Source organism: Pinus tabuliformis, chromosome 1_1, assembly GCF_031772625.1.
Source record: "Pinus tabuliformis cultivar Carrire ecotype Pingquan chromosome 1_1, CPIR1, whole genome shotgun sequence".
NCBI lineage: Eukaryota > Viridiplantae > Streptophyta > Pinopsida > Pinales > Pinaceae > Pinus > Pinus tabuliformis.
The window spans coordinates 619,670,417-619,688,829 of record NC_142297.1 but is presented as its reverse complement, the minus strand read 5'-3'; the positions used below and the strand labels follow the sequence as shown (position 1 = coordinate 619,688,829).

Genomic DNA, 18,413 nt, shown 5'->3' with positions numbered 1-18,413 from the left:
CCAGGAGCACGAATTGTGTAGTATTCATTGGGTAAGAGATTCAACCCAGATGTATGGGCTTAGCTTGTCATCTGGCCCTCCTTCTAGTGCCAAAATGTTGACTGTGTTGGACCCACCAACATCAGGGGATCACCCCAATATGAGCTCCCAACAAGACCTCACATCATTTGGTGTGGGAGTCCCATCCGGGATGATGGCCCAGTTGCCATTATCTTAAAGATTTTCCTCAACTCTTGCTTTTCATTATAGGAGAGGGGTCTGCATTGTCTTGCGAGAAGTGAGGTTCGCGTGCCTGGTGATTGCAAGTGTCTCTTGTGTCAATGGTTCTTTCACCGTAGAGGGAGAGGGTGGGATTGAGTCCTAAGTTGGTTGGAAGAAGTCCCAACTCTTCAAGGAACACACAACAACCCAACAGGACGTGAATAGCTTCCGGCAGAACAGTCCACACAGATGCGACGGTCTCAACACACAAGGGAAGATAACACATATAACACTTAGCAGATTAGTCCGCGTGAGTACAACGATTGTTATAGAAAGTTTTATGTGAAAGTTCTATCTGATGTCCGGGAGAGTAGTCTACATGGGCGAGACAACGTTAACAACATATACAACACATTTTCATTAACATATATGTATTACAACAAGTGAATTAGTTCAAGTGTAAAACATAGGTTAAAGTAACATGTATTACAAGTGTTAAAGATTAGTCTTACAATAGTTACAATACATGTGTGAAAACGTGCTGGCTTGTGAGGAGGCTTTTGAATTAAGCGAAAGTTCCAAGACACATCGTTACACCATACATCACTAACCCCGTGTGCGGAGTGTTGGAGCCACTACTTACTCAAAGAAAGATTACAGACTCTCAAGGCTATGTGGGAGGAGCTGAGGTGAAAAGTCCTTTTCATGTGCAAATGAGGGGGTATTTATAGCCAAGGGTGAAACTGATCCTTGTGGCTGTTCGACTACCCCCATTATTGTTTGACTTCCATGACTTTTCGACTTTACATGTCTCTTAATACAACAAATGGGTCTCTTGGACTTCCATGTTACAATACATTGATTGACAATATGGCCTACAATAGAGATGTGGACGACATGACTCATGACATGACTTGACATGCCAGCGCTGGTACATTTGTGTTGTTGTTGGTGTGCATGTCGAATCGCAATGTTGCTAGTGATGGATGTCCTCATGGTGTGTCACAGCTTCACCTCCGCATGGCAACATGCGTGGAGTCTTTGATGGTCATTGGGTTTGCTTAATGTTGCATTCTCACATTGCTCCTTGCTTGTATGTTGGAAGGCTTGACAGGTTTGTCCATTCGTGAAAAGTGCATGTTGTCTGTCTGTCCATCCGTGAACACAAAAGTGCATGTTCGCTCGTCCGTCTGTCCGCAAACACATCTTTGCATGATCGTCCATTCGCGAGCACATCTCTTTGCATGCATTGTTTGTTTGTCCATTGGCGAACCTTTCCTACTGTATGTGCTCCCTTTGTTCATCCCATCTGTCGTCTTGCCATGTTTGTTTGTGTACTTGTATCTGCAGTCACTCATGACGAGACGACACCAAATCCAAAAATCTCCTAGTCTACCATGATACATGATCGTTTCGAATGTAAGTGACCGGGAGAGTAGACAAGGTTGTGAGCTGGGATGGAGGCTCCGGGCACTGCTAATGAAAATTGCGCAAGAGTCACTGGGTGATGAATATGGGCAATCCGGATCGACAATGATTGTCCGCAGGGTCTGGCTTAGCTGGAAGACAAAACTGGACAGTTTTCGAGACGAACAATTTGTGCTGCAGAAAGGCTGGGCAGGGAAGATTTGTGTAATTTCTGGAACGAGCGAGCAACAAAAAACTGCGCAATTCCTGAGGGAAATTGGCAGTCAGCTGCTGGGTCACTAGCAGCAAAACATGCGCAATTCCTGAGGGGAACTGGCAGTCCGCTGCCTAGAGCTTGGCAACAAAAACTGCGTAATTCCAGGAGGGAATTGGCAGTAAGCTATTGGGTCGCTGGCAGTAAAAACTGCGCAATTTCTAAGGGGAACTGGCATTCCGCTGCTGGGAGCTTGGCAGCAAAAACTGCACAATTCTTGGAAGGAACTGGCAGTCAGCTGCTGGAGCTTGGCAGCAAAAATGCGCAATTCCTGAGGGGCACTGTCAGTCGGCTGCCGGGAGCTATTGGCGGGAAAAATTGCACTAATGCTCGGAGGCTGGCCTGATAGTCACCTCTGCGCAGTTTCTGAGTTGAGCGGACTGCTGGGCAGCAGAGGACTTGCTCATGAAAAATGCACAATTTTCTTGGTGAGCAGCGCCGGTTGACTATTGGGAGGGTTGGCTGAAAAAACTGTGCAATTTTCTGAGGGAGACAGGGATGGGCACTTGGTGTCTATCTGGGCTGTCTAACAGGGAGCGAGCAAGGTCTGTAGCCTCTACGCAATTTTTGAGGGAGTCAGTCTCGGGGTGGCTACCGAGTCAAACTCTCCAACTGACCATCTTGAAGGTTGATTCATTTTCTTGCGGACAACGCAACTTGAAATGGCTTTCTTGGGGCTTCTGCGTTGTTCTGGGTAACAGTCGATCGAGTCAATGACAGGGTGATGGTCTAGTTGTTAGAAGGGAATCCAGTGGTCAAAAGTTCAGCAAAGTGACTAAATGTGTGAACGAGCGAAATATGCATACGTAATCTTGCAAACACACACTTACATGCCTTGACAATGAGACGACTCAAACCATCCAGACACACATGCTCAACATGATTGACCGACGGTGTAAGTGACAAGCGCGACACTTGTGATTGATCGTTGGTCGACTGTGACGATGCTTGCACGACAGTGTATGTGACTCCGTGTGTGAGTGCGAAAGATGTTTACATAGAGAACACAACAAGTACACACGAAGCGAATATCTTAAGTATAACCAGAACATGGTCGCAAGCATGACATTGACATCAACATGCAAAACTTGGGTGAAATGATCAAGCAAGGTGGGTGTGAAGACTCACACGAGCTCACAACCCGAGTGTGCGCAGCCATCAAGTGAAACTCTCAAGGGAGGCTCTGAAATTGGGTGCAGGCCAAAATTTTGGAGGGTGGTTGTAGCCGCTACAACAAGACCCCAGGACAAAACAGTTGTCACCTCGAAGTGGCTATACAAAATAAAGCATGGAGCCGATGGGAGTGTTGAAAATTATAAGGCTCGCTTTGTTTCTTGACGATTCTCTCAAAAGGAATGTGTAGATTATGACGATATATTTGCACCTATTGCCCGATACACCACCATCCGCTCAATCATAGCCCTTGCTGCTTCGCAAAGATGGAAACTACATCAGATGGATGTCAAGACTGTGTTCTTTCATGGTTCGATTAAAGAGGAAGTCTATGTGGAACAACCTGAGGGGTTTGAGATTCATAATCAAGAATCTCACATATGCAGGTTGAAGAAAGCTCTCTATGGGCTGAAGCAAGCACCCCGAGCTTGGTATGAGATTATCGATAGCTACTTGATGAAGCTAGAATTCACTAGGAGTGAAGCCGATCCAAACCTTTACTTTAAGGTTGAGGATGATAAGCCTCTCATACTGGTGCTGTATGTTGACGACCTCTTCCTGACAGGTGCAGACCCTCTCATTCACAAATGTAAGAGGGAGTTGTCTTCCGAATTTGAGATGAAGGACCTAGGACTGATGCACTATTTTTTGAGATGAAGGACCTAGGACTGATACACTATTTTTTGAGATGAAGGACCTAGGACTGATGCACTATTTCCTAGGGTTGGAGGTCTGGCAGAAGCCAAGAGAAATTTTCCTATCTCAAGGAACATATGTGGTGAAGATTTTGGAGAGATTTGGTATGGTGTACTGCAAGCCCGTGACTACTTCGATGGAGCTTAACTTCAAGAATTTATGCGGTAGTGTTCCGAGACCTGCTTTGGGAAATGCTTTTGAGTTTTGTCAACTCATGGGAGCATTGATGTTCTTGGTGAACTCCTGTCCGGATATATGTTTTGCAGTCAACATGTTGAGCCAATATATGGTTGAGCCTCATCACTCACATTGGATTGGTGCCAAGAATCTTCTAAGATATCTTCGGGGCACAATCACTCATGGGTTGAGATACACTGCTGGAGATGTGAGGCTACATGGATATTTTGATGCTGACTGGGCAGGTAGTGTAGTGGACTGAAAGAGCTCTTCCGGTGTTGTTTTTCCTTGGGTTCTGCCTCGATATCCTAGATGAGTAGGAAGCAGAAGTTGGTGGCTTTGAGCACCGCTAAGGCAGAGTACATTGCTGTGAGTATGGCCTCCTATGAGGTTGTCTGGTTGAGGAAGCTCTTCAGTGAGCTATTTGGACATACGTTGGATACTACCGTGATCCTATGCGACAACCAGAGTGGGATTCGTTTATCAGAGAATCTCGTATTTCATGATCGCTCCCAGCACATCGATATCAAGTACCACTTTATCCAGGATATGGTACAACGAGGAGCAATAAGGCTCCATCATACTGAGACAGATGAGCCAGGCGCCAACATTCTGATGAAGCCCCTCGGAAAGGTCAAATTCTTGACTTTTCGAAAATGACTAGGAGTCGTTGAGAGACCCTCATAAGAGGGTCCTGTATGATGCATACATTGAACTCTGGGAGCTCTGGGGGGCTTGGGGTACTTCTTGGGGCGACGAGCGACCATAGGGTGACTCACCCTCCCCTAGTGGTGCATTGTGTACAGGATGAATGGTTCAGACTTCTCCTGTGACACCTCGTGGCGACATGTGGTCAGGATGAGTGGTTCATCCTTCTCCTGCTGAGACATCCTACCCATGCAGTTTGGGGCTCATGGGAAGTACCTCTCATTTGACCAATGGGTAGGGAAATGAGGATAGGGACCATAGTAGTACTAATGGACGCATCGTGTATCTACCGTACTCCTTATGCTAGGATGACATTGATCTAGGATCAATTGGAACTGACTTCAGGTCAGTAAGAGTGATATAATTCAGTCTCTTTTCCAACTGATCTGGGATCAGTAAGAGTGGTATGACACACTCTCTTCATTGGGACTGACTTCGGGTCAGTAAGAGTGCTATTGGACACTCTCTTTTATTTGGGATTGACTTCGGGTCAGTAGAGGATGGTATGATACATTCTCAATCATTTCTTCTTCTTCATAATTCAACAGAGCAAAGCAGTGCAGGAAAATGCATTTGATGGCAGAGATAGTACCGACAGACAGATGGATTAGCAGATGGCGTTCTCCCTAGTTGAGAGGGAGTGTTAAAATTGGCAACTATGTCCAAACTCCGTGTGGGTCATCTTATTTATGGCAACTGATATTTTTCTTGGATTCCTCTCGTCGAGAGGTGTAGGATTGATCTAACGATCATCCGATTCCAACATGTATTCATGGAGATATGAATTTATTTGTATTTGTTGACTATTTGTCAAGGTCGGCTAGCATGTAAAATTGTGTTGCACACCCCCAGCTAAACCTCAACGTGGGATATAAATAGAGGAGACCTTGAGGCATTAGAGCACTCATCTCATCCTCTCATCTCTTCCTTGTCTTTTTGGGTGTACGAAGGAAGGAGGACGCAGATCTCTTGGGTAGCATTGAAGGAGGACGCAAATCTCTAAGGCAGCATTGTAGGAGGATGAAGTTAGGGCAGCAAGGATGTAGGAAGGTGGAGCAAGTGGTTTAGGCTTGCGTTGACCAGCGTATTGCCTCCTTTGACTGCGGCTTTGTATGGGCAGCCTCTCCTAGGCTAGACGAAGTGTTGGACAAGTCTGCGTTGACTGTTTGAGGGCACATTTATGACAGTGTTGACTGGTTAGGGCTGGTTGCAGTTTGCTGTAGCATTCATTGTTGATTTGACCATCACACCTTGACTGTTTTGGGCTGCCATTAATGTTGTTGGAGACCGAGTTCTCCTAGGTTGTCTTGGAGACATTTTGGGAGCTGATTGATCACCTTTGCTACTGTTGTTCAAAGGTTTCATCACTGCTGTTGTAAATTGCAGATTTGTGATATTGTACTATCTCTCTCTCTCTCTCTCTCTCTCTGTGCTAAATTATTGAAGAATATAGAAGAATTGATCAAAGGGTTTCCCCGCATTGGCGTTTGTCTCTCGCTAGCGCCACATCTTGTGTCTCTTGTCTTATGTCGATTACATTTATGTTATATCAGCATTTTACTTGTATGTTAATGCGATTGCTATACTGAGAATTGACATTGGGCTAATAAGAAGAATTAAAGTAAATTGCTCTAAGCATAGAGCATGCCATAATTTAACATTTTTGGACTAAAATCGAACTGTTTCCTCTCTACAATTTGCACCCCTGGGTTGGCCTGCATAGATTTCGAAGTATTGTGCTCATATCTCCCTCTGAAATTGCACAATATACTTCCCTTGCTTCTGAGGTCCTGATATTATCAATAACGCTTTGATCCCATGTGAAATTTCCTTGAAATTGTGGCAACTGGAATTTATTCTCCTAATTGACTAAAAGTTTAATTGTTTATGACAATCAATGAATAAATCACACTGAAATTCTTCACAAAATAAATTTTGTGGAAGTAAAATCAGGAATTGAGAAATAGATGCACACACATAAAATTTGACACAGTTATTTTGGACTAAATGTCCCCGAGAAAACCCCGAAGGGAAAACCGATATAACAGATAAGGGTTTATTTTATTATGCAGCAAAATAGAGAATTACAATTGCTGGCCTCCCTGGATCAGCTCCAAAAATTATATCTCAAATGGGAAAATTATTTTTCCCTCTCTCCAACTCAATCTGGCCCTCACTAGGCCGTTCACACTTCCCTGGAAATTTGCACAACCAAATTGGGAGCATGCACTGCTACCTCTCGATAAATTTATTTGCCCTCGAAATTTTTCCAAGTGAGTCGTCCTGCGTGTTTCTGTCTTCGGAAACAATTCACCAGGCCTCCTGGTGCTAGATCTGGACACTAGCAGCTGAATCAAATTTCTCTAGGTAACTCGATCTGGCAACTGGGCAACTCGCAATGCATAACTCAACCTCTCCGTTGGAAATTTTGACCTCCCTTCCTTGACGCTGGAAACTGGAAAACCACTAGAGAATTTCTTTAGAAATTCTCTTTCTCCAAACCCTTGCTGCACTCCTCCTCTGGCTCAAACTTTTCCCTTGCTGAATTACTACAACTGAGTAGCTTGATATGCCTTAGGAAACTCGCTTTCCCTCTTGTAATTGTGCCTCTCTCCATCCCATCGAGTTGCTCCTATAATATCTTGTTGGAGCATCAATGGCTAAGATCTAATCATGATCAATGGCTAAGATCATCTAAGACTTTATCCATGTCATTTTTTGGAAGTCTCTAGAGCATAAGTCAATCTCCTCATTTAATTCCCATTAATTAATCAATTTCCTAAGTTAGACTTAAGAACCTTTTAATTATTGATCAATTAATTTAATTGAGTTGTCTCTTGGTGTTTTCTCCCAAAACGTTTTTTAGGTTTCGGAGATCTCATGTTCCTTAGCCTTTTAGACACAAATAGAAACTAGAACTCTTGTCTGATGCTACCGTATGATCTAAAAACTAACAGGTCCAACCTTAAACTAGGGCTCAAATTCCTTCCTGTTGACTACACCAAGGTCCTCACACATTCCTTGGCCTATGATAAACTTACAAGTTGTACATTCCATAGGGCCAATACCTTCTTGCTTTCCCATGGATGCACCTTCAAGCCCTCTTTTATTTACGGTCTACCATCGTAGGGTTCACAACCCCATCCTTGCTGCTGTGTAGACTCGAACCTTTCCTTTGGACCCTAAACTCTTGCACACAGGCCCTGCAACCATCCTTGTTTGTTGCACTCTGTGTATATCACCCAACTGGCCAACTGCTAGCCCTTGACCTAGTTGCATTTTCCTTCGCAAATTAGAACCCCAATCAAGAAGAATAATCCATTATTCTCCTCTCCATGATTGATCATTTATGCCTTTTCAAATAGTGCAATACCATGGATTTATATCGAGGGTCATCATAATACCATGGGTCTATGGGTTCAAAGCCCTATCACTTAGCTCATACACTCATAAAATCACTTATATGAGTGCCTTCCTTTCACATAACCAGCACCAAGGGCACATAAGAGTACCTCCCAGTGGTATCAAATTTCAACAATTTCAATATGCACTAAAAGTGGAAGATGAATATATTAGAATTGTTTTAACTTTGTATATTTATTTAGGATCTTCTAGGTAAAGGATTCACAAAGTGCTATAACTTATCCTTGAGTACTTGATTCTAAAAACTATTTCAATGTGCACTTAATGCTAATGCTGTAGTATGAAAGATGTTTTTTTAGAATTTCTATAACTTTGTGTAGTTATACCTATTGTTAATGTATGTATCACGATTAGATAGAATTCTATTGTAAAACCTTGATATGTAGGACCTATTACCCACCAAAATGGGTAATGCCATAGGAGAAAAAAATTTCTCCTACATTTGACAGCAAGCTAACAACCCATGCCAACCACCATTTGATGATGATATGCCATATGCCTCTGCCATTTGCATCAACCAGGTACCTTAGCACACTTTGACATGGAATTTGGAGCCCTAACTGGGAATGACATTAGCTTTTAGAGAGGCTACAACTCACATGTGTGGATAGCTTGGTCTAATTTGTCATTAAGCTAGTGGGTTGGCTTGTCACCCAAGTTCATTTTATGTCAAACTTGTTTTTAGGGGGCTTCATTAAGCTAAATTAATTGATGTAGACCCACCTTTTTTTCATTTTGATCATCATTTGTGGATTAATTCAACCCTCTTAGAGATTTCGGCCTAGTTGAAATTTGTCTTCTATCTTGTGGAGATGTGATCTATTGTGGATTTTTTACTTATGGAGCTATTATCTTGTCTTGGAAATGTCATTTTGGAGCAATAAAGGATTGGTTCATGCAATTTTCTTGTTAGTATTCTTTGTATTGGAATATCTTTTGTGGCTATTGCATGGAATATATATTGTTAGGGTTTTTATGTGCTTGTAATTATTGAAAATCTTTCTATGAAATTTTGACAATGGTGTTGTATGCATTACCCTTGTAGAATCTGTGTGACAATGTCGTGAGTGATCCTTCATGTTAAGCTCTCCTCATTGACTTTTCTCCCTCATAAAATGAAAGCTAGGGTATTTTATTCCCTTACTCCATTCTAGGGTTTAGTACTTTCTCCTAAGTAAATCTCCCATAGATTCCATCACCCAAGGTCAAGGCTATTGGCCTTGTTCACATTGTTGATCACACCAAAAATTATCTCTAACACATTTTTCTCCCTTAAATCTGATTTTCAAGCTCTTAAGGAAAATTGTTAAGCTAGGGTTAGGGTTAGGGTTAGAGTTCAACTAGGGTGCATGCTTTGGCCTGTAGAAGGATTCAATGTGTGGTTGTGAAGTCATTGCCTCAAAATCATCATGTTCCCGTGGCTAATTTTTCCATTTTAGGGTTGATGTCATTTTTCCTAGGTAAGCCCTAATCTTTCCCTAGGCTTCAACTTGGGGCTTGTTGAAGGCTTGTGGTACCTGAAATTGATCATACTCATGTATTTCAAGCCTTTTCTTGACCTCCTGTGATCCTAGGTAATTTTGTTGACCTTGCCTATTCTAAAACCCCAGGTCATTTTGTGCCCTAGTTAGGCATTTTGGAGGGTACACATTGCTTTATTTGATAACTGAGCCTTGTGCTTGACTATCCCTCCTAGCCTATCCTTGTCACCTCCAAAACTTAGACTTGATATATCCATTAGGTGACCTACATAGGAAAGTCTCCCTTGTGGTGAAAATCCATTGAAGAGTAAGAGGTGGTGGCTGTGGTGATAGTGGGCCACATTTCACAGTGTTGTCACTTGGTCTAGCTCTTGCCTTGTGAGCTCCCCTTGCAAGGCCCACAGGATTTTGAGGCAAAATGCCTAATTAGGGCCAAAATGCCCTAGGTTTCAGGATAGGCAAGGCCAAAATGCTTATCTAGGATCACAAGGCCAAGAAAAGACTTGAAATAGTTGAGTATGATCAATTTCAGGTACCACAAGCCTTCAACAAGCTCCAATTTGAAGCCTAGGGCAAGACTAGGGGTTAGCTAAGGCAAAAGTTGCCCAGGGAAAATGATATTAGCCTTAGAATGGAAGAATTAGACATGGGAACAAGCTAATGTTGAAGCAATGATTTCACAACCACATGTTGAATCCTTCCACAAGTCAATGCATGCAACCCTAGTTGAATTCTAACCCTAACCCTAGCCTAGCAGCTTTCCTTGAGAGGTCGAAAATCAGATTTAGGGGAGAAAAATGTGTGTTAGAGATAATATTTGGTTTAAGAAACAATGTGAACAAGGAAAATGCCTTGAGCTGAGGTGATGGAGTGGGAGATTTACCTAGAAGAAAAGACTAAACCCTAGAATGGAGTAAGGGAATAAGAAACCCTAGCTTCAAACCCTAGTTATCATTTTATGAGGGAGAAATTCAATGAGGAAAGCTTAACATGAAAGATCACTCATGGGATTGTCACACAAATTCTACAAGGGTAATGCATACAATACCATTGCCAAAATTTTATAGAAAGATTTTCAATAATTATTAGCACGTAGAAACCCTAACAATATATGTTCCATGAAATAGCCATAAAACATAATCCAATACAAAGAATACTTACAAGAAAAATGCATGAATCAATCCTTATTGCTCCAAAATGACATCTCCAAAATAAGAAAATAGATCCATAAGCAAAAACTCCACAAAAGATCACATCTCCACAAGATACAAGACAAATTTCAGCTAGGCTGAAATATCTAATAGGGCCGAATTGATCCGAAAATGACACACAAGTGACAATCAAAATGAAATGAAGGTGACCTCTACTTATATGAGGTCTACCTCATTTATGTCAGCCTAGTGAAGCCCCTAATAACAAGTTTGACATAAAATGAACTTGGGTTACAAGCCAACCCCCTAGCTTAATGACAAATTAGACCAAGATGTCCACATGTGTGCGTCGTAGCCTTTCTAAATGCCGACATTGTTGAAATTTCTAAGTCTGACACGTCAAAAATTCCTACTGCGTTATTTGGTTTATTATCTCTTACTTGTTCTTTCCATTGACAAGTTATTTATAAATATAAATATTGAAATAAACACAAATGCAGCCTCAACACATATACAGATTAACAACTGAAATAACTAAGACAATCACATAAGCGACACCTTTTTTTTGGACAATCGTCCCCAGAAAAACCCAATGCGGAAAGACCGGTGTAGCAGATATGAGGGTTTTATTATTATGCAGTTTCTAAATACAACTAGGGTGCTAGAAATGGTTCACCCAACAGAGAATGCCCTTGGCAGTAGTACACCTCTTCGGAGACAGATATTTCTGTTGATCAGCAATTAGATGATGAACCCCACAGTGACTGTTCCTTAGTTGGACAATGAAAGTTTCTCCAAGCTTCCCTCTGGAACAACGACACCCTCCTTTGACTCTGCATCAGCTCACCAACACTCAGTCTGGCCCACGAAAAATCACCTAGCGCTACCTCTTGGCCCTGCGTCAGCGTTGCTAGCCTCTGCGCAGCTACTGCTGCCTCTGCGTCAGCCACTTGGATGTCTGTGTCAGCCACTTGGCTGTCTACATCAGCCACTTCGTCAGCCCTCTGGCCCTCTGCGTCGATGACTCACACTGGCCTCTTCAGCCTCTGCGTCAGCCTTCGTAGGCTCTGCGTTGTTTTTCTGGCACTATCTCTACCTCTCTGCTATGTATGCCCGACCTTTTGCCGAACTGCCCCTCGCTGCAACAGACCATTGGTTCAATTCTCTCAGCAAACCCTGCTCCAAGAAATCGAACTAACTGATCAATTTTTGGTGTGTCTCCAACTAACCCTCAAGCCTCCTCTTATACTTTTCTCATTGAGTCTTCAACGGCCGAGATTAATTCCCTAATCAACGATTAAGATTAGATTTTGCTTGATCCTCGTCTCTTCGAACCTTCTAACCCGAAATTATATTAATACACATTAATAATTTAATTTTTCTAAGTTTATAGTTAGGAGTTAGGACCCCATTAAAAATATTAATTATTTTTAATATTTCCTCATCCGGGTAAAATTTCTCCAAACGATTTATGGGTTTTGGAGATCTCATGTGCTTTAGCCTCTCCACCAATTTTCATGGCTAGAGAACATCCAATGCTACCATAAATCAACAGACGTCATGCCCAATTAGGGCTCCAAATGCTATGCCAAGGTGTGCTGAGGTACATGGCTGATGCAAATGGCAGAGGCACATGGTATATCATCGTTAAATGGTGGCTGGCAGGGGCTGCTTACTGGCTGGCTGTCAAATGCAGGGGAAATGTTTTTATCCCATGCGATTACCCATTTTGGTGGGTAACAAGACCTATTAGTAATTACCTACCATTTCGTCATGTGGGAAATTTAACAAAGTTCTACCACTCTGCGCATGTTCTTGAGTTCAAGGACAATGAGAAAGTGTGTGTTGGAACTTGGAAGGCTGGCCACCTGAAACAGATTGAAATATCATCTTGAGATACTTCATCTTGTGAGCAACCCAGAATTTATGCAACGTTTGGTTGGGGAACATGGCAAGATTTATGGCTACAAAGGCCTGAAAACTGATGTGTGGCTGAATGCCCTCTCATTTCATGCCTATGTGGATATCCAATATAAGAGCATGGCTGCCAGGAGATCCAAATAAAACAACACAGTGGTCACATTTTGGATACCTGTAGCATTAGTTGGTAGTTAAGGTCTTTTCTTGACTTTTTCACTTGTAACCGTAGCCTACAGATCTTCAATTTCAATTAGAATTTATTATTTAAGGAGATAAGGTGCAGATCATAGGGAAGGATTTACATATATTCTATGGCATGCCCTTTATCCAACAATAGGATGTATCTCCAGCTCCATCATCTTGACTAGCAGAAAAAATATTGGATTTTGAGAAGGACACCAACATGCAATGGATCTAGTGTACTGTGTGACCTGATTTGCCTGATTTCTACAGCAAATCAGGTCATTGATCGAGCAAGTAGACAAACAGAGAATCAAGCAGCAGTAGGCCTATTGTTTTGAGGCAGGTCTGGAAAACAATAAATAGGGCATACCTCAGAGTCATTATTCATTTTCCAGGTCAAGAAAAAAAGAATTGAGAAGCGTTAAAATGCTATATGATGCATCTAGATCTTGTGTTGTTTTGAGGAACAAGTGCAGGGGTCTAATGCATTAAGATTTGTTTGGCGGGCATAATCTACCCAGTATACAGAGCCTAAAGCTGCAGCAGCGCATACATTTTCAAAAATGGTGGGCGACTTTTTGCAATACTTATAGGCAGTTTCTCCAATGGCAATTGAAAATCTGAAGATACTAACTGAAGTGGAAATTTTCTCTGATATTAAACCAGGCAAGTGTTCATAACACAGTAGGTTGGAGCTTTTGTATAAATGGGCTATGACTTTTATCATCTTATGGATCATTTTGTTCTTGATTATGGTCTATTTGCGAGCGCTGAAATGGTGAACCCTCAATGCTTTGTTATATATATACATACTATTTTTGGGATTGAGCTGACCTACAACACGCAAAACTAAAGTAAGTTGACCTTGGAATGCTAGTTAGGGCCGACCTTCGTAAAGTTTTAATGCTGCTGTGGATTTGAGAAGGGTTGACCTATTTGAAGGAGTTAATTGATGAATAAGGGGGGGTGCTTTTCCATCGAGGACTGTAGTGTCCACTTGGGAGGCAATTTGCTAGTCTAGGTGGCTGGCTTTTGAAGGTTGTTTCCCTTTGTTTTATTGGAGAAATGGTTATTGTGGACTTGCTGTTTAAGGAAGTTTTGCATTACTTTTGAGGGCTTCTTCCTCTTTAGCATTGTACAATTGGCTTGACAAAGCCCCTATTTTGTATCTTTAGATTATTTAATTGGTGAAGAGGAATTTTACCTCCTTCATAGGCTATAATATATATTAGGAGCTATTAGCCTAGGAAAGGATTTTACTCTTTCATAGGCTATATTATGGGCTTTTAGCCTAGGAAAATGATACTTTAATGTAAAGGAAGTTGAGCACCTCTATAAATAGAGGTGCACTTCATATGATTTTCTCATGGTGGGATTGGGGTAGAAATCCCTTTGCAAATCTGAAATTTCTGTTGTTTCTTTGTTTTGGCTATGGTGGAATAAGTAGAGCAACCTCTTGGAGGATTTTGTTGATGCAAATAGCCTTCTCTTAAATGAATATTGGTAGATAATTTAATTGGTGAAGAGGGATTTTACCTCCTTGATAGGCTATAATATATATTAGGGGCTATTAGCCTAGGAAAATAGGATTTTACTCTTTATTAGGCTATATTATGGGCTTTTAGCCTAGGAAAATGATACTTTAATGTAAAGGAAGTTGAGCACCTCCTCTATAAATATAGGTGCACTTCATATCATTTTCTCATGGTGGGATTGGGGGAGAAATCCCTTTGCAAGTCTGAAATTTCTGTTGTTTCTTTGTTTTGGCTACTGTGGAATAAGTAGAGAAACCTCTTGCAGGATTTTGTTGATGCAAATAGTCTTCTTCTCTTAAATGAATATTGGTAGATATTGACGAGGAAAGGCCTTTTGGATGTCGATAGTCTTCTTTTCATGGATGAATATTGTTAGAACTTGAATGGATGCATGGTAATTTGAGTAAGTGGTCTTGCTTCAACTTGGTTATGGTTATGGATAACGGTTATTAAATATTTACCAAAGTGTTGCCGGTAATTTTTTTCAATGCCCCTCTTGAAAAATTCCTCCACCAAGTTCTTTTGAGATGACCTAAGTGGAGCTCACTCCCTTATCCCATTCTTGAATATTGTAAGATACCTAGCCCAAACCTCTACGATACACAAGTGGGTTTGCCCTAGTATTTGAAATTAAATTTGCTCCAAGCCTTGTTAACCCTAAGTGGAACTCACTCACTTATCCCATGTTTGAAGATTGTACTATGCCTAGGTCAAACCTCCAAAGGACACATGTGGATCTCCCTTAGTCTTTGAACCTAGATCTACTCCATTTCTTTCCAAGTATGTTTCTCCTTGACACCATATGCCCACAAATACATTGGCAAGCTAAGGCATTGATCTTCTATATTCCATCACCCTTCTTTTCAAATCCTTGAAAGTCATTTTGCTTGGGTTCACTCTTTTGAATCATGTTGTAATTCCTTGATTATGTGTGTTTGGGGGCCTTCCCTTCAAACTCAAAATTGGAAATTACCCCAAAAAAATCCATAGCAATCCTTTGTCCGAGATCCACCTTAAACCCTAATTATTCAATCCTTTGATTGGTGGTAATAGAAGTAGATGTCTTAGGGAGCTCTTGACTTAGTTTGACTGAGCCACTAGATCCCTAATATCTACCAGGGAGAACCCCACTGAGCTGGAGGGGATCTAGCTAGAAGTGAGAAGAGGGTTGGCGAGCTGACAATTTCCCCCTTCTCGAGTTACATAGTGTTTTTCACTTGAACTTTAGGACTTTATTTCAAGAAGCGTGATATTCTCTTGTAATGGGACCAAATGGGAGATTGCATTTGATGAATTATTTTAATGTGCTAATGACAATAGTTTAATAAAATTAATGTAGTGGAGGATACTTTGCCTTGTCTTTGTTAAAGCCCCCCCTCATCAAGGTGAGCCCTGTTGAATTTGTAACTATGGTTGGTCTTCATAATGCACATTTGGTCACTGGATGTAAAACATTTTTATAGATGCTTGAGTCAAAGGAAAATTTATTTTGAGTCTAAGTTCCATTGCGACTTTTAAAAGATGTAAATTTGAATTTTTGAAATGAAATTTTTGGCTCCAAAAGTGACAAGTAGACTTCCCTCCAAGTCAAGTTGGCCTTGGGAAAGAGACACATCCATTTTCCCTAGAAAGACCATTATATAAAGGTAGCTCGAGTTCCTCATTTGGGAAATTTGCATTCCTCTCTCAAGATAGTTTATGGGCAAGTGAGTGAAGGACAAGAAGGACAAAGAAGGACGACGAAGAAGGCTGAATCTTCTCTCTCCTATCTCTCTCCAACAACTCGCATGTGTGAAGGAATCTCTCTCTCTCTCTCTGTGATTCACAGTTTTTGGGGCAACTATTGCACGGGGGGCCAAGATGTTTTAGGTTACTAGGGCAACTGCTGCAGGGCAGAATTTTGGGAAACCGGTTATTGCAGGAGGGCCACAATTTTGGAAGTGCAGGATCAAGAGAAAAGTGTAAGATCAATTTGGGTGGCTTGACTTGGAGGAGAAGACTAGGTTTGACCATAGTTCTAGGTGTGTCTCTTATTGAATAAGAAGAATTTCTCTTTTGAAAAGGTTGTTGGGTTTTTCCCCGTAGTGGGTTTTCCCAGTGTAAATCTTGTCTCTCTTTTGTGCATTGTTATTTTTCACACCTAATCCTCAGCAGTTGGGTAAATTGGAATGTGAACAGTCATCAAGAAGATGAACTGATCCATCTCATTTATGTATATAAACAATAGTTCTCTAATGAAATAAATCAGTTTTCTTCTGCCCATTCCGGAGTTACCCTGGCCTGACATGGTATCAGAGCGCAGGTCCCAATTTCCTTGTAACTCCCTTACCTCTGTCCTGAGCGCTGCTCTGTCCTGAGCGCTGCTCTGTCCTGAGCGCTCCTCTATCCTGAGCGCTGCTCTGTCCTGAGCGCTCCTCTGTCCTGCGTGTCATTAATTCTCTGAGCATCGGTTAACAGTCATTGATTGTCCTGCGTTTCATCCGTTTCGCTGCCTCTCCACCGCTGCCTCTCATTGATTGTCCTGCGCATCTGCGGAGTAAACGTTTCCAAGCAAGTCTTTCTTGCTGTCCGAAGAATCACCAGAAAAAAAAAAAAAAAAAAAAAGCCTCTGTCATTTTCCCTGAGGCCGAGGCCGGACTGTATTTTCCTCACTGGTCCTTAGCTGTCTCTGGCTGTGGAGGCTCGTCCAAGTATCTAAATACATCGACTGTGTGAAATTCCGTCTTTTCCATTCAATACGCCCGAGAGTCCACAGTCTTTATCTCTGCTGTATAGTCACTATAGTCTAGTGAGATAATCTTATCATTTATCGCCGCCATGGTTGTTGTACAGCTCATCTCTCCATTTGGTTCTGGGCGGCCAAGCTTGCTCGAATCCTGATAAAACCTGAATACCATTTGGTGGCGCCACTCCGATCTATCTATGCTCAACGCTTTTTTGAGACACCAACAGTCTTTCCCCTGCGACCAGTGGTCTTTGTGTGCTGTCCACGCACCCGAAGGCCCCAGTAGTGACGAAGACCGCGGTGGTTCCTGATCTTCTTCAAGCGTTCCAAGTCATCCCTGAGTTTCATGTCAAGAGCATTGGATACCACCTGAGTGGTTCGGCCATCCTTGATATCTTTCTGTCTGTTTAAAAAAACCAATCTGGGATCTTGAATTGTTTAGGATTCGCGACAATTATCATCAGGTTCTCAAGCTCAAGTGCAGAAAGTTCACCAGCTCTCTTGTTCATATCAACATCGGCCTTCTTGCATACAAGGTTGGCCAAACGCCGACCAATTCCCTTGATAGAAGTCAGGGCAAACATGATCTTCTGTCGCCCATCAACATTGGTGTTGAGGACACGAAGAATGTGTTGAAACTCCTCATTTGCAATCAAAGACATTTTCGCAGAACGCGAGAGCCTCAACAGTCGCCAGTAACGCTGGGTATTACGAAGACTGCTAGGGCTTTAGTATTATGCAGTTGATTTTTAACTTCAGTATGGCGGTTTTGGTATAGCGTTGAGCAGTTTGTTGAATTCATGATATTACGCAGTTTATATGATTCAAAGCGTTTGTATATCATTCAAAATATTGCGGTGTTTCCAGAATGTTTTGTAGTATTGCATGATATATTGAAGTGATCCCTTGCGCATTTTTTCAAAACATAGTAGTATTGCAGTGATATGTACAATGAAATGCTGATGCTTTTAGCAAATATTAGAGGGATTTGAAGGCTGTAATGTAAGGATTTTTTTTAGCAGAAGTAATTTTTTACAGAATGCATTCAATCATCTCTATGGTAGGAATAGTTCTCACTGGCAAGGAGAACTATTCTGAATGGTCTCGGATGGTAAAACACACCCTCATCTACAATGAGTTGTGGAAAGGAGTGTGTGTCGAAGAAGAAGACAAAGACCCTGTGCAGCCTACATCAGATAAAAAACTTGTCATTTGGGAAAACAAGAACAGCAAAGCCTATGCATTGATCGCAGCATCTGTAAATGAAGAAGTAAGTCGTCATATTTCATCTTATTCCACTGCCTTTGAAGCTTTACAAAAGCTGAAAGAACTCTATGATTCACATTCTGCACTTGAAGT

General features: G+C 41.7%; 1 pseudogene; it reads right to left on the bottom strand.

Annotated features, from left to right (window-relative positions):
* Window positions 1-17,255: 17,255 nt before the first annotated feature.
* On the bottom strand, window positions 17,256-17,787 carry LOC149214839 (small ribosomal subunit protein uS13z/uS13y/uS13x pseudogene; annotated as a pseudogene).
* Window positions 17,788-18,413: the final 626 nt, after the last annotated feature.